We start from the raw sequence: 16,047 nt of genomic DNA on the forward strand, positions 1-16,047 counted from the left end.
CTGTTCTTTAGATACGCTGTGCATGCACCCCTTTGAGAGCCTTCAGGCCAGGCAATTAACAGTTAATGGTAACTTTACTGAAGAAAGGCATACATACAGGGACAGTTTATGTAAAGCAGCTTCTCACACACATTCATGTGCATAGGTGTTCTAGTACCCATAAGGTAATCATACCCAAATAAAAGAAGAGCGTTCATAGTCCTTAAGAGGCAAGTGTCCCTCAAATAATCCACAGGAGGTAGTATCGGTCCCTTAGCTTCCATGATTGGCAGAAAGTCCATAGGCAAATGGTTCTGCAGTCTCTTGGGACCTGTGACGTTTCCCAAGAGACTGCAGGGAGAGGAGGGGGAGGCAAACTTCTGCTCTGATCGCCTACACAGTAAGAGCAGAAGTGGAAGCAGGTTCCTGTCAAAGCCAGATACCCCCCCCCCCCCCCCGGAAAAAAATATGCCTATGCTGAAAGAGGGGGGATGAGGAGGAACAGTGGAACTTCCCCTTTTTGGTTGAAGTAACGCTTAAAGGGTAGCCAGAGCAATCTGACACTCCCAGAAGTGTCGATTTCAACCTCAGTGGCGCGACAGCTGTAGCAGAGAAAATAGCTCTGTCAGGACAGGGTCACTTGTAGTCAAAACCATACCTGCTAAAAGAAGTGGCATTACACTTAACTTTCTGATGGCCCATTTTCTGAAACAAGCTCCCCAATCGCTGCAAGTAATCCACACTTGGAATGCTGCTCCCCACTGTAAGCTGTAGTTCCTCTTGATAGCTCATACATCACTGCAGGGGGTACATGTTGGTGGGAAACCACTAAGTGCAGTGACTTAAATAGATACTGTATTTGACCTACCTCACTGGTTGAATTCTTACAGTGATCGGGGAGCAATGTTTCAAAACACTGGCTTCTGGCAAAGTAAGCCCTCTTCTTATAGCAGATATCATTTGGGCTACTGTTGACCTTGTGCTGACAGGGTTGCTTTAACCTGCTTTGGTAAAGAAGTTTAAATACAGTAATTAGCTAACAAGCTTTTCTAGATCATATAGTAAGTACAGCACAAAAGGCAGAATTTCTCCCATCCTACTAACTTGGAAAATGTTCATCTATAATGACAGCTGAACATCAACAGAAAGATATTGGCTTTCTGCAGAGCCTGGAAAAGTGCCATTCTTTTTTCCCTTATGAAATTAGATATTAAATCTGCCCATGTGTAAATGTTTCATGCGGCAGTTTTTCTTCTTTGTTTGTAATAATCTAGTATAATAAAATTATACTGATATATTCATAGTGCTGTAGATTCAGCATATTCTAGCAAGAAAACAACATCATACATTTTTAACAAAAGGAAAAAATAACATGCATGTTTACATAAAATTATTGTTTAAAACCTTAGTTTAGTTAAAGAAAAAAAAAACAAACAGCACAAAGGACGGCACTTGCATTTAAGGAGAAGAGTCCCTAAAAAAAAAACAGCACAAAGGAGAGAGCTTACACTCAATGAGAAGAGTCCCTAAAAAAACAGCACAAAGGAGAGAGCTTACACTCAATGAGAAGAGTCCCTAAAAAAATCAGCACAAAGGAGAGCGCTTACACTCAATGAGAAGAGTCCCTAAAAAAATCAGCACAAAGGAGAGCGCTTACTGTACATTCAATGAGAAGAGTCCCTAAAAAAATCAGCACAAAGGAGAGCGCTTACACTCAATGAGAAGAGTCCCTAAAAAATCAGCACAAAGGAGAGCGCTTACACTCAATGACAAAAGTCCCTAAAAAATCAGCACAAAGGAGAGCGCTTACTGTACATTCAATGAAAAAAAATCAGCACAAAGGACAGCGCTTACCCTCAATGAGAATAGTGCCTAAAAATACAGCACAAAGGACAGCGCTTACACTCAATGAGAAGAGTCCTTAAAAAATCAGCATAAAGGACAGCAGTTACACTCAATGAGAAGAGTCCTTAAAAATCAGCACATAGGAAAGCACTTACACTCTTTTTGCTGCTGGCCACGCCCCTAGTTAAAATCCAAAGTCCTCTGACTTAAACTTAAGCCCATTTCACACGGTTGGACCGCTCAGGTCCGCCTGTCAGTTTTGTCAGTGGACCTGAACGGCCGATCCATGCAAGCCTATTGAGCGCCGGATGTCCATGGCGGAAAATCCGACCGTGTGTATGCCCCATCGGATTATTTCCATCAGAAATTCCGAGGAATTCGGTCGGAGTTTAGATAGAGAACATGATCTCTTTTACTCTGATGGAATTCCGGAATTCTGATGTGATTTTGGTCGGACAAAGGTCTGTGTGTATAGGGCTTTAGGCCTTGTACACACGATAGGACCGTTGTCTTAGGTTAACTGATAAAGCTGACTGATGGTCCATCACGCGTACACACCATAGGTTAAATAACCGATTGTGTCAGAACGCGGTGACGTAAAACACAACGACGTGCTGAAAAAATGAAATTCAATGCTTCCAAGAATGCGTCGACTTGATTCTGAGCATGCGTGGGTTTTTAACCGATGCTTTTGCATACTAACGATCGGTTTTGACCTATCGGTTAGGCGTCCATCGGTTACATTTTAAAGCAAGTTCTCATTTTTTGGACCGAAGGTTAAATAACCTATGGGGCCCACACACAATCGGTTTGGACTGATGAAAACGGTCCTTCAGACCGTTCTCCTCTGGCAATCCTATCGTGTGTACGAGGCCTTACACTCTCTTTCACACTGCCCAAAGCCAGCACTAACAATTACCTCTCCTCCCACACAGACAGGATAGGAGAGTGGGCTTGATCTGCTCCTCTCGCCACTACAACTCTGTCTGCCCACACTCCAGCAGCCTCAGCTACTTCTGGATAAGAGGTGCTGACTGCCAAGGGGTGGGTGAGTTCACCATCCATTTCTGTGTGTGACTGAAGTCCCCCCCCCCTCTCTCTCCTGCCTCTGAGTGAGTACACTAAGGTAAATTAGGGTGCTCAGAGCACCCCTTATATCAGAGTTCCCCTTTCCACCAGAAGCCACAGTGTACCACCTTACATCTGAGTCCTCTCCATACATCAGAAGTCACAGTGCTCCCCCTTAGATCAGGGTTCCCAGAGCATCCCTTATGTTAGAGTCCCCAGAGTTCTCCCATACATTAGTCTGCAGAGTGCCCCCTTACAGTGTAAAGGAACTCTGCAAGTTCAGAAGTAAAAGGGGAACTCTGTGGACTCTGATGTAAAGTGGGACTTATGTGATTAACTTCATTTGATTAGAAATGTTATTTAATTGCAAAATATATGTATAAGTAAAAATATTTAAAAAGATTGCTGTGCGCTGCTAAAGTGTTTGGGTTTGAAAAGGCGGCAACCCTACATGTGGCTTGAGTTTTTTACCTATGGATGACTACCCCACAATCCAAAAACATACTGGTGGCTAAATCATCATCCACTAAAATGACCTCAATTGTGTAATTATTTTTGACATCTGTAAGCATCTTCAGGAGTCAGGACTCGTGTGGATGGGTCAGTGCATACAGTATATGAAAAGAACTTCTGGTGCCAATGCATTTCTCCTTTCAAGCATGCTCTTCCTTGATACACACAATGCCATCTGGTGGAATTTATTGAGCATGCTCAGTGCTCAGCTAGGACCCAAACACCATCAAGTGGTAATAAAATTTTAATTTCACTCACATAACAGTAGGAGCTTATAAACAAAAAGATCCCTTGTGGTCTTTTAGGGCACTTGTGTTCAGCACATACAATTCTTATTTTACAAATAAACATTTAATACATAACAAAGGATTCCCAGAGCACTTTAGGGGTTATCAAAGCAGACAGAAGAGCAGGAGCAACCTGCCATGAAGAATATGTATACCAAACAATTCATATTTGTGATATGTGCCTGCTATACCATGTACTTGTATGTATTGTTTTCTTTGTGTAGAATAGGGTTCCTGGCAGTCACTCTGCTTTCCTAATAAAATCTGACCACACTAGGCACGAGAGAACTATTGTTGTTATTTTTTGGGCTGTGCTGAGAACTCAGCCTTCTCTCCTCCAATGATCAGACTTGTCCTGACATGCACCCCTCAATCCTTCACAGGCATTTGCTGGGAAGACCAGTGTAATGCTCTTTCTCCTCTACCAGCTCTCTGTGCTACTAATGAAGCTAAGAACAGAGGACATCCGAACACTTATAAAAAAAGGGGGAAAAGGTATATTATAATAAATATATATATATATATATATATATATATATATATATATATATATATATATATATATATATACATATATATATATATTCTTTTTTGTTTTCACAGCATGTGACAAAGAAGAAGGAAAAGACATGTAAAATTGAATCCAAAGCTCCACCTGCTGGCTGAATAGGTGAATGTCTCATTGTTATATGGATAGGTGAACGCCTCATTGTCATATTAAATACTTAATATTTTAACTGCTTGCCGACCAGCCGCCGCAGTTATACGGCGGCAGGTCGGCTCTGCTGGGCGAGATCACGTAGGTATACATCATCTCGCCATTCAGCCAATAAGGGCGAGCGCGCGCACCCCGCTCGCCGCCGACACGCGTGTGCCCAGCGGGCGCGATCACCACTGGGCATCCGCGATCGCTAGTTACAGAGCTAGAACCGGGAGCTGTGTGTGTAAACACACAGCTCCCGGGCCTGTCAGGGGGAGAAATGCCTGATCGTCTGTTCATACAATGTATAAACAGCAATCAGTCATTTCCCCAAGTCAGTCCCCTCCCCCCTTCAGTTAGAACACACCTAGGGAACATAATTAACCCCTTCCTCGCCCCCTAGTGTTAACCCCTTCCCCGCCAGTGGCATTTTTATAGTAATCAATGCATTTTTATAGCACTGATCGCTATAAAAATGCCAATTGTCCCAAAAAATGTGTCAAAAGTGTCCAAAGTGTCCGCCATAATGTCGCAGTACCAATAAAAATCGATGATTGCCGCCATTACTAGTAAAAAAAAATATTAATAAAAATGCCATAAAACTATCCCCTATTTTGTAAACGCTATAACTTTTGCGCAAACCAATCAATAAACGCTTATTGCGATTTTTTTTGTGAAAAATATGTAGAAGAATACGTATCGGTCTAAACTGAGGAAATTTTTTTTTTTATATGTTTTTGGGGGATATTTATTATAGCAAAAAGTAAAAAATATTATTTTTTTTCAAAATTGTCGCTCTATTTTTGTTTATAGCGCAAAAACTAAAAACCGCAGAGGTGATCAAATACCACCAAAAGAAAGTTCTATATGTAGGAAAAAAAGGACGCCAATTTTGTTTGGTAGCCATGTCGCACGACCGCGCAATTGTCAGTTAAAGCAACGCAGTGACGAATCGCAAAAAGTGGCCCGGTCATTGACCAGCAATATGGTCTGGGGCTTAAGTGGTTAATAAAGGTAATGCGGGAAGGACAGCCAGCTGATCCCGCACGCACGCCGCACAGTACACGCTGACCCCGGGAAGTGAAGGGGGGACATCCGCAGTACGGCGGGGACGGCTCTCCGCTCGGTCTGTGCTCCCACTACCCGCTCCGTGTCGGAGCGAATATGCAGGAAACAGCTGAGAGACGGGGGAGACGATGAAAGGAGCTAGCTGCTGACTGCTGGAGGATTAAGCGCGCAGGAACGCGAGAAAGGAGGGTGAATACACCTACCCGCCACCATCACCACCGGAGATAAGGTCGTTTTTTTTTGATTATTTCCCTCTCTATTGTCAGTTGGATAACTGGAATGTGTCATCTCCTTGCCCCCAGATGATTGGGAGAAGGAGGCAAGAAAGAGGACCCCCAGGATTGAGTTTCTTTAAAAGACATTGATAAAGCACTTAGAACACTTCTGAAGGGAAAAAAAAAAAAAATCTTCCCCAAATACTGTTGGGTAAAACTGCTGCAAACCAAGGGGGAAGCAAATGCACACTGAATCTAAGAAAGGGTTAAACAGATAATCTGTCAGCTGTGCAAATTTAGACTGTATTACCCAAGGAGCCCTGGATTAAGGGGCTTATATTGTTGGATCAAGGGGTTTAAAGGAACAGGGGGAGTGAAATCTCTATATAACACCCAAAAAAAAAAAAACTTTTCTTTCTGGTGCAAACAGGTATTAGATTGGCACAAGAAATAACACAGATATCCCTCTGTGCTTTTGGGTACTCATAGAAGCAGCGAGTGCCTCTGAGGAATCTCTGGGGGGGGGGGGGGGGTATTTATCTATTTATTTATTTATTTTTTTCCTCTCTTTTCCTCTTTTTTTTTTTTTTTTTTTTACAACATATGAAAAGGTGTAAATGAACTATTAACACAGGCGGAGACTTAGCGTACATGAGACCCCGACGGTTAGTTCGATATACCTCCACCTACCCAGCTGACTGAGATGTGGACATACATAAAAACACATTTAAAAATCTGAACATTCACCGCAGGGACCATCAGAGGAAGCTATAAGATCATATAGAGAAGCAGATACTGCCGAGCTGAGGATCTCGGCCGAAGGAAACAGAGGACAAAATAATATTTAGCCATAAGTAGCGGCCTGGGGGGGAAAACTGTGAAGTACCCGTCAGCTTGGGCAGTGGCTTACCACAGTGTAATACCCAGGATTGACTAAGCATACTCCCCCGAAAGGCCGACAGGGACAGGGAGGAATAAGAAAAGGGGAAAACACATAAATAAAAGCTGCTGGGGTAACCCCCCCTATGCTGTATGCACAAAGGAGTCACCCCGCCAAGACGTATCTGTCTTTATTGATTAAAGGGAAAATTAATTAAGAGCCCCTCGGAGTTACCAGCACCCAAAAAAAAATATATATATATATATATAAAATAAAAAACAACCCAGGGTTATTCCGAAAACTCGGGACGCTACATACTATCCTATACCCCTCGCGTGTATTATCACACAAATAGAAAGGGGGAGGAGTCCAACCCCATTGAGACTGCTCAAGGAGAGGAGAGATAGTCGGGACGAGAACAGAAAGGGGGTTGTTGTGTATGGAGAGGAGGTAGGAGGAAGTCAAGCTGGGGAAAAGAATAAGGAGAAGAGAAAACAACAACATGAACAGGATGGCAAGTAGGTCTACGAAGGGGGGACCCCCAACAACCCCAAGCAACACAAGTACAACAAGCTCTATTAGACCATTTATGACTAAAGGAGACAGCCCCAAAATCCAGAGTGCACAGGGAACAACGAAACATCCACAACAAGTAAACAAAGAAAAAAAGTTGGAAAATAAGAAACCCCAGGGGGGCAACATCAGCGAAACATCCTTGGAGATTAGAGAGGAAGGCACTATAGAACATAGATCTGAAAGCTGTAGGACAGAGGAACAAGGCACAGACTTGCAATTTCCATCAAAAGGAGAAATGGCAGAAATGCTGTCAAGAATGGAAATAGCGATCAGGAGTGAAATAAAGGGGGAAATACAGAATTTACGGACAGATCTGGGCCATCTGTTTTCCAGGATCGAAACAATTGAAGAGCGAACAGAGAAGCAAGAACAAGAAGTAAAAATAATAAAGGATCAAATCGATCAGACTCAATTGCAACAGAGACTTATCCTGTATAAGATAGAAGATCAGGAAAATAGAAGTCGAAGACAAAATCTGAGGATAAGATCAATACCAGAGGAGAGGGGAGAAGATCTAAGGAAAATAATGCAGAAAATATTCAATCCCCTGATGGAAAGACCTGTAGAAGATCAAATAAGGATCGAAAGAGTACACAGAATCGGGAACCCGTCAAGAGGGAGCTCGGAGCGAATAAGAGACGTCATAATCAGGTTCCGACTATATGAGGACAAAGAAATAGTCTGGAAGAAATTAAGGGGACAACCCCCGATAGTCCTTGAAGGGACAGAGATCCAGATATTCACAGACCTATCTCAAGAGACCCTGGCAAGAAGACGAGCGTTAAAACCATTATTAAAACAGATGACAGAATTGAATATTAAATATAATTGGGGGTTTCCGGCTTGTCTAATCGGGACAAAAGACGGGAGATCTGCAACACTGAGATTCCCGGAAGAACTGGAAGAGTTTTGCAAAAAACTAGATATGCAGATACCAGACTTGCCTGGATGGAGATAGAGTAGTAGGATTTCTGGAAGGAAGGAAGAGCTATTTCTCAAAATTTAGTTCGGATAGTGCTCTGATCTGTCCATTTTTTTTCCTATGCTCCCTCTCTCGCCCCCTTGTTTTTCTTTTTTTTTCTCCCCCGCTCTTTTTGTTACCCTTTTTGGGATATAAATCCCACTATTGGTGTTAAGGGGGGAGAGGGGGGGAGACAGGGGGGAGAAGGAAGCATAGAAAGAGGTCTTTTTTTTTTTTCTCTGCTGTTTTTGTTTGTCTCTGGAGGTGGTGGAGGATTCGCCCATCCCCCCTCCCACCAGTCCAAAGACCGGATTGGGGGAGGTGACTCCGGGACCCCACCTGGAGAGTAACTGAGCCAGACATGGAGGTTGGCTCGGAGGTCATTAACTGGCCTAAAGGGGAGGTAGGGGAGGGAGAGGGGGGAGGTGGGGGGAGGGGGGGGGGGGGAGAGGGGGGGGGGGGGGGGGGGGGGACGGGGGAGGAGGGGGGAGGGGGGGGAAGGGAAGGATGGGACCTATCTCACCAAAATAATCAGAAAAAAGGAAAAGACCAAAGATGCCACAAATCAAATGTATATCCTATAATGTGAAAGGTCTCAATAGCCCAACCAAGAGACATAAGGTTCTCAAGGAATTGAAGGGATATAAAGCAGACATCTCCTTTTTACAGGAAACACTTATCACACTAGGATCAAATATCAGATTATATGCACCAGACCTCCCTATTTGGTACTATGGGGACACCATATCCAAAAGAGCTAGAGGGATAGCAATCGGAATCTCAAAAAGGATAAGGTTCGAATTAACCGATAGACTGACAGACCCAGAGGGGAGATTCCTTTTTCTGAGAGGAAGATTGGAGGGATTGGAATGTACTCTAGTAAATGTCTATGCCCCGAATGTCTTACCTATAAAATTTCTTTTGGGAATACTAGGGAAACTAATAGATTTTAGGAGAGGAAGAGTAATCATGGGAGGAGACTTTAATCTATGTATCAACCCAAAAATAGATAAGTCATCCCAGACATCGAGTGTTCGGTGCGCACAGCTAAGAAAGCTTAGGGATGCCTTGTTTAGGAGTCAGTTGATCGACGCGTGGAGAGTCTTTAACCCTGACCAACGGGATTACACATTTTACTCCTCGGTCCATGGGACCTATTCAAGGATCGACCACATATTAGTAGATCACAGGACCTTAGATATAGTGGTGGAGACAAAAATAGAAACCATGACGATCTCCGATCATGCACCAGTAAGTATGACAATAGACATTTCAGGAAATCAGAGACCTAAACAAAATTGGAGGTTAGATGAACACTTGTTGATAGAGAAGACCAGTTTAACAAGGGTAAAAAAGGAGCTGGAAGAGTATTTCACGTTAAACGATATAGAGGAAGTCTCAGTGGCAACATTATGGGATGCCCATAAGGCAGTGATTAGAGGAACCTTTATCTCGGAAGGAGCAAGGAAAAAGAAAGAAAAAAATAGGAAAAAAGAAGGATTAATAAAAGAGATCTTCCTCTTAGAACAGGAACACAAAAAAATAGGGAAACAACGCGATCTGTATCTGAAACTAGTCAATAAACGAAATTAATTGAAGGATATTATGGAACAAGAAACCCGAAAGGAATTTAACTTAATTGCTAGGGAAAGATATATGTGGGGAAATAAAACTAATAAACATTTAGCAAGAATAGTACAGAAAAAGAAATCAAAAAACTATATAGAAAAAATCAAAAATGAAAAAGGAGAAATGATGCATACAACAAAGGAAATTGCAGAGACCTTCAGGCTATATTATGAGAGACTCTATTCGGTAGAACAAAAGAAGGGGCAGGAGGGAGAAAAAATAAATAAAACTGTAAATTTCTTGAAGAAAGCTGGGACTGCCAAAAATAAACAGAAGCGGGGCATCAGTTATGGATAGACCAATATCGGAAAAAGAGATTAATATAGCATTAACCGGTACAGCAACAGGTAAAAGTCCGGGGCCCGACGGCTTCACTATTTTGTATTATAAAAAATGTAGGGAGATCCTTCTACCAAAATTATGCCAATATTTTAACGGACTGGGTAAAGACTTTTGTTTGAGCCGGGAGGCCTCAGAGGCCAGTATAACAGTTATCCACAAGGAAGGCAAGGACAAAGAAGATTGCTCAGGGTATCGACCAATATCTCTGTTAAACACAGATGTAAAACTGTTCGCAAAGGTCTTGGCCGAGAGAGTAAAACAAGAAATGGCAAAGATGGTACATCCAGACCAGACAGGGTTTATCCAGGGAAGAGAGGGGAAGGATAATGGAGTCAGAGCATTGTTGATAATGCAAAGAATGAAAATGATCGGATCCCCCAGTCTACTCCTGTCGATAGATGCAGAAAAGGCATTCGACAGGGTAGACTGGGGATTCATGTTACGCACCCTGGAAGAAATGGGGTTTGGTCAAAGGATGAGAGAGTGGATAACAACTCTTTATCAGGAACCGAGGGCAAAAATAAAAATAAATGGTAATTTATCCCAAGAGCTGATAATGAAAAACGGTACTAGGCAGGGATGTCCCCTGTCTCCACTCCTGTTTGTGCTCTCTCTGGAGCCACTATTGGCCATGATACGCAGGTGCCCCGATATAAGAGGAATTAAAATAGGTGAGGACGAACACAAACTTTCGGCATTTGCAGATGACGTCCTCTTCTATTTGTCGGACCCTAAAACCTCAATTCCAAATTTATTAGACCTATGTACGCTATACGGAGAAATATCAAATTTTAAAATCAACGTAGCCAAAACTGAGATCTTAAGTATTAATGTTGACGGACGGGAGGAAAGGGACTTAAAATCGAAATACCGATTTTCCTGGGTAAAAGCACTCGGTATTTTTCTAGTAAAATCAACCAAAAAAATGTATGTGAAAAACTTCATTCCATTGCTAAATGAAATCAGGGAGGAAATTGGGAGGATAAAAAATAGACCACTATCCTGGATAGGACGAATAAACTTCTGTAAAATGGTAATTTTACCAAAGATTACCTATAAGTTTCAGATGATACCTATACGTTTGCCTGGAATACTCTTCTCAGCTCTTAAAAAACAGATTATGAATTTTATTTGGAGAAACAAGAAACACAGAATATCCTTCCAGACTCTAAGACAACCTAAAATAAAGGGGGGAGTAGCAGTACCAGACATTAAAACATACTACGAGGCGGTGATCCTGTCAAGGGTAGTGGAGTGGGCTAGGGCCAGCAAGGAAAAGAGGTGGGTCAACATCGAAAATGAAATGTCAAAGGCAAGTCTCAATAAGATTATTTGGAACCCACCTCAATATAGGACACTGGATAAGAATACACATGAGATTACTAAAAATGCACTAAAAATTTGGGATACTATGTATAAAAAAATAGAAAAGGAATTTAATTCACCACTATTAGCACTAAAAAACAATGATTATTTTGCACCGGGTAAATCACAGATTGGAGGAAATTGGATAAAAAAAGACACGACCCAATTAAGAGACGTAATAAAAGATGGGCACATTGCAACACTACAAGAATTAAAAGAGAAAAATACTTTTTTTTTAGAAATTGACGAATGGAGATACCATCAGCTGGCCCACTTTATAAAAAGATTGCCGCACCCACTGAGGTCAGGGGAGCAGCTATCCGTTTTGGAAAAACTATGCACATCAGAGAAGGTCAAGGGAACCATCTCAAAATTATATAAGATTCTGCTAAAGGTGGACGAGCGGACGGTCCCCCCTTTCGTCAAAAAATGGGAGAGGGAATTAGGATCAAAACGGGATAGGATCACAATAGAAAAAATGCTGACACTAGTTCATTTTAAAAGAAAAAAATAAATTAAAAAAAAATAAAGGTAATGCGTTTACAAAAACAGACATTTCCTTGTAGAAGTAGCAGTGATAGCATTAATTTTCTGTACATACAGTGCCTTGAAAAAGTATTCATCCCCTTGAAATTTTCTAAATTTTGTCATGTTACAACCAAAAACGTAATGTATTTTATTGGGATTTTATGTGATGGACCAACACAGAGTGACATATAAGTGTGAAGTGGAAGGAAAATGATAAATGGTTTTCATTTTTTTTTACAAATAAATATGTGAAAAGTGTGGTGTGCATTTATATTCAGCCCCCCTGAGTCAATACTTTGTAGAACCACCTTTTGCTGCCATTACAGCTGCAAGTCTTTTTGGGGATGTCTCTACCAGCTTTGCACATCTAGAGAGTGAAATGTTTGCCCATTCTTCTTTGTAACATAGCTCAAGCTCTGTCAGATAGGATGGAGTGAACACAGATTCTCAATTGTATTGAGGTCTAAACTTTGACTTTAGCCATTCTAACCCATGAATATGCTTTGATCGAAACAATTCCATTGTAGCTCTGGCTTTATGTTTAGGGTCATTGTCCTGCTGGAATGGGAACCCCTACCCCAGCCTCAAGTCTTTTGCAGACTCTAAAGCCCCATACACACTAATTTTTTTACAGTTACAGTTTTCCTGCAGGTTTTTGTCTTCCGGTTTACCAAAACCATGAAGTACAAGGGCCTGCCAGATTGCATACAAATTGAAACTCTTAGGCCTCGTACACACGATAGGTTAACCAGAGGAAAACGGTCTGAGGACCGTTTTCATCGGTCAAAACCGATCGTGTGTGGGCCCCATAGGTTATTTAACCATCGGTTAAAAAAAAGCCAACTTGCTTTAAATTTAACCGATGGATTCCTAACCGATAGGTCAAAATCGATCATTAGTAGGCAGACCATCGGTTAAAAATCCACGCATGCTCAGAATCAAGTCGACGCATGCTTGGAAGCATTGAACTTAATTTTTTTCAGCACATCGTTGTGTTTTACATCACCGCGTTCTGACACGATCAGTTATTTAACCGATGGTGTGTGGCCGCGACGGACCATCAGTCAGCTTCATCGGTTGAAGACAAAAACCTGCAGAGAAACTGATAGTGTGCATGGGGCTTAACAGGTTTTCTTCCAAGATTGCCCTGTTTTTGGCTCCACCCATCTTCCCATCAACTCTGACCAGCTTCCCTGTGTCCCTGCTGAAGAAAACATGATGCTGCCACCACCATGTTTCACGTTGGGGATGGTGTGTTCATGGTGAGGTGCAGTGTTAGTTTTCCGCCGCAGATAGCATTTTGCTTCTAGGCCAAAAGTTCAATTTTGATCTCATCTGACCAGAGCATCTTCTTCCACATGTTAGCTGTGTCCCTCACATGGCTTCTCGCAAACTGCAAACGGGACTTCTTATGGCTTTTTTTTCAACAATGGCTTTCTTCACGCTACTCTTCCATAAAGGCCAGATTTGTGGAGTGCACGACTAATAGCTGTCCTGTGGACAGATTCTCTCACCTGAGCTGTGGATCTCTGCAGCTCGTCCATGGGTCTTTTGGCTGCTTCTCTGATTAATCAATAGAGAGACACAGTAGCACTCATCTGAGTGCAGTAATTAGTAAAAGGTACAGGATTTATTAAAAATATAGATTACCAACTCTAAAAAAGGCGGTTGTGATCAGGCATGTCACAATAGGTGGCCTCGCTGTTTAGTCCTAGTCCAAATCGCTAGCGTTATTAGGCGCTGCTGATTGCTCACTCACTGTGGGGTTCCGCCGCTTACCGGAGCCGTTGGAAGCACCCTAGACCATGTCCTATGTGGCCTAGGGATACGGTTGTCCCTGGTCTCACCTTTTCCTAAATCAATCAACCTGGGGTGCTTTCTGTGCATATAAATCTCCTCCAATACAGGGATCAGATGCATTGTGCAGGCAGTTGCATGTGCTTGTTATGCATTGTAAGCAAAGCTTTTTACCAATACCCACAGGTAGACTCTGAATGTTCAAGTTCTTGTTAATGTGAGTTTACACTTACCCATACCTCCCAACTTTTTGAGATGGGAGTGATGGATGCCTATCAGCAAAAATATGCAGGCATAGGACACACCCCTTGCCACAGCCCCTTAAAGGAGAATTGTACGAAAAAACAAGATTAGTTAAACCCACAAGTGCTTTTTTTTTACCACTACTATTCCTTTATATTGGCTTTTGGAATTTACAAATGCAGCAATTTAGAAATCAGATGAAAGGTTTAGGGCTGGAAAACACTTTTTGATAGATAAAAAGTGCATTTTATATACAACTCTATAGATCAGACCAAAATGAGGGACAAATGAGGAGGAATGAGGGACAGGGAGCCATTGCTCGAAATCAGGAACAGTTGGAAGCTATGCTTACCCCATCCAGGTCCCGGTCGGCTTCGGCGGCTTCCCCGGCCAATCCGGTCTCAGGATCCACTTCCTGTCCTGATTGGCCGGGAGGAGAAGCAGGAAGACAATAGCAAATGTTGATTCGCTATTGTTACAAGTCACCTTTATGAAGCTTCCAGCTCTAATCATGTGCTTTGCATAAAAAAAAAAACACAGAACTCTATGCATCCGGCACCCTGCATGGAGATTAGGGCCAGGCTCGTAGAGATAAAGGGGGTGCCTTATGGACGGGCTGCCGCTGACATCCAACAACCCCCTTCCCTCAGACTGATGATGCTGCTGTCCAAAGATGCCCCCTGTGCTCCTTCATCCAGAATGGACTCACTCTAATACTGGAGGCGTGTTACTGGCCAGATCAGGATCAAGGAGAAAAAAGCTAAAAAAAAAAAATGCAGCCATATATTACATTTTTGGCTTGGGGTTTGAGAACACTTTCGCTTTTAGGTTATATGTAGTTATGATGACAAAATCTATGTGCTGGGAACTACCATGTTAGAAGCCTATACATTATTCTGGCAGGTCCCTTTCAGTAGTGCTACATGATTTTTTCAGAAGGATATTGTTTTTATGTTTAGTGATTATTTTGTAACTATCTATAGTGCATATAGAACAGAAAGAAATTTCTGGTACATAGTTAGCCAGGTTGAAAAAAGAGTCCATCCAGTTCAACCATAAAAAAAAAAATGATCATACAGTCCCATATACACAATTCTATACCCACAGTTGATCCAGAGGAAGGCAAAACACCCCAGCAGAGCACAATCCAATTTTCTACAGCAGCGGTAAAAATTCCTTCCTGATCCCCCGAGAGGAAATCGGATTTTCCCTGGATCAACTTTACCTATACATGTTAGTACCCAGTTACATTATGTGCAATCTACTGAGCTGGCCAGAACCACCTCTGGAGGGAGTCTATTCCACATTTTCACAGCTCTTACTGTGAAGAAACCTTTCCGTATTTGGAGATGAAATCTTTTTTCCTCTAGACATAAAGACTGCCCCCTTGTCTTTTGTGTTGACCATAAAGTGAATAACGCAACACCAAGTTCACTATATGGACCCCTTATATTTTTGTACATGTTGATCATACCCCCCCCTTATTCTCCTCTTCTCAAGAGTGAATAAATTCAGTCCCTCTAATCTTTCCTCATAGCTGAGTTCCTCCATGCCTCTTATCAGTTTGGTTGCCCTTTTCTGCACTTTCTCCAGTTCCCCGATATCTTTTTTGAGAACTGGTGCCCAAAACTCAACTGCATATTGCAGATGAGGTCTAACTAATGATTTGAACAGGGGCAAAGTGCTACAAAATATGGATTGCTTCACGAATATACATGTCATCCTTGCACAGGGACCATGCTAATCTTCTCTGTATCCTTTCCAATTTTGCCGAAGCAAGCTTGGTAGTTTATGTCTCTTATGGAAGAACCAGAGCTCTGTACATATCATAACAAATCGATCACGACAGTATCCATTAATGAACTAGGTCACCGAAAGATGATATATTACAGTATATGGACTCTGCTTAAACCAGTTTCTTGCACAGTGCAATGCATGTGGCGGAGCACCGCTTTCATTTTTCATTTAATGAAATGACAGCAGTTTGCTATAAAAGTTCAGGACGGCTCGAGTTTATTAGCATCCTCCTATTCTGCCTTGGAGGAAGAAGC

At 42.1% G+C, this 16,047-nt stretch overlaps 1 non-coding gene across 1 annotated transcript; it reads right to left on the reverse strand.

The window, feature by feature from the left end:
* Positions 1 to 15,683: 15,683 nt before the first annotated feature.
* On the reverse strand, positions 15,684 to 15,788 carry LOC120938386. Its single transcript, XR_005749011.1, has one exon. It is a non-coding gene; the product is annotated as a U6 spliceosomal RNA (small nuclear RNA).
* Positions 15,789 to 16,047: the final 259 nt, after the last annotated feature.

This window comes from Rana temporaria, chromosome 4 (genome assembly GCF_905171775.1).
Source record: "Rana temporaria chromosome 4, aRanTem1.1, whole genome shotgun sequence".
Classification (NCBI taxonomy): Eukaryota; Metazoa; Chordata; class Amphibia; order Anura; family Ranidae; genus Rana; species Rana temporaria.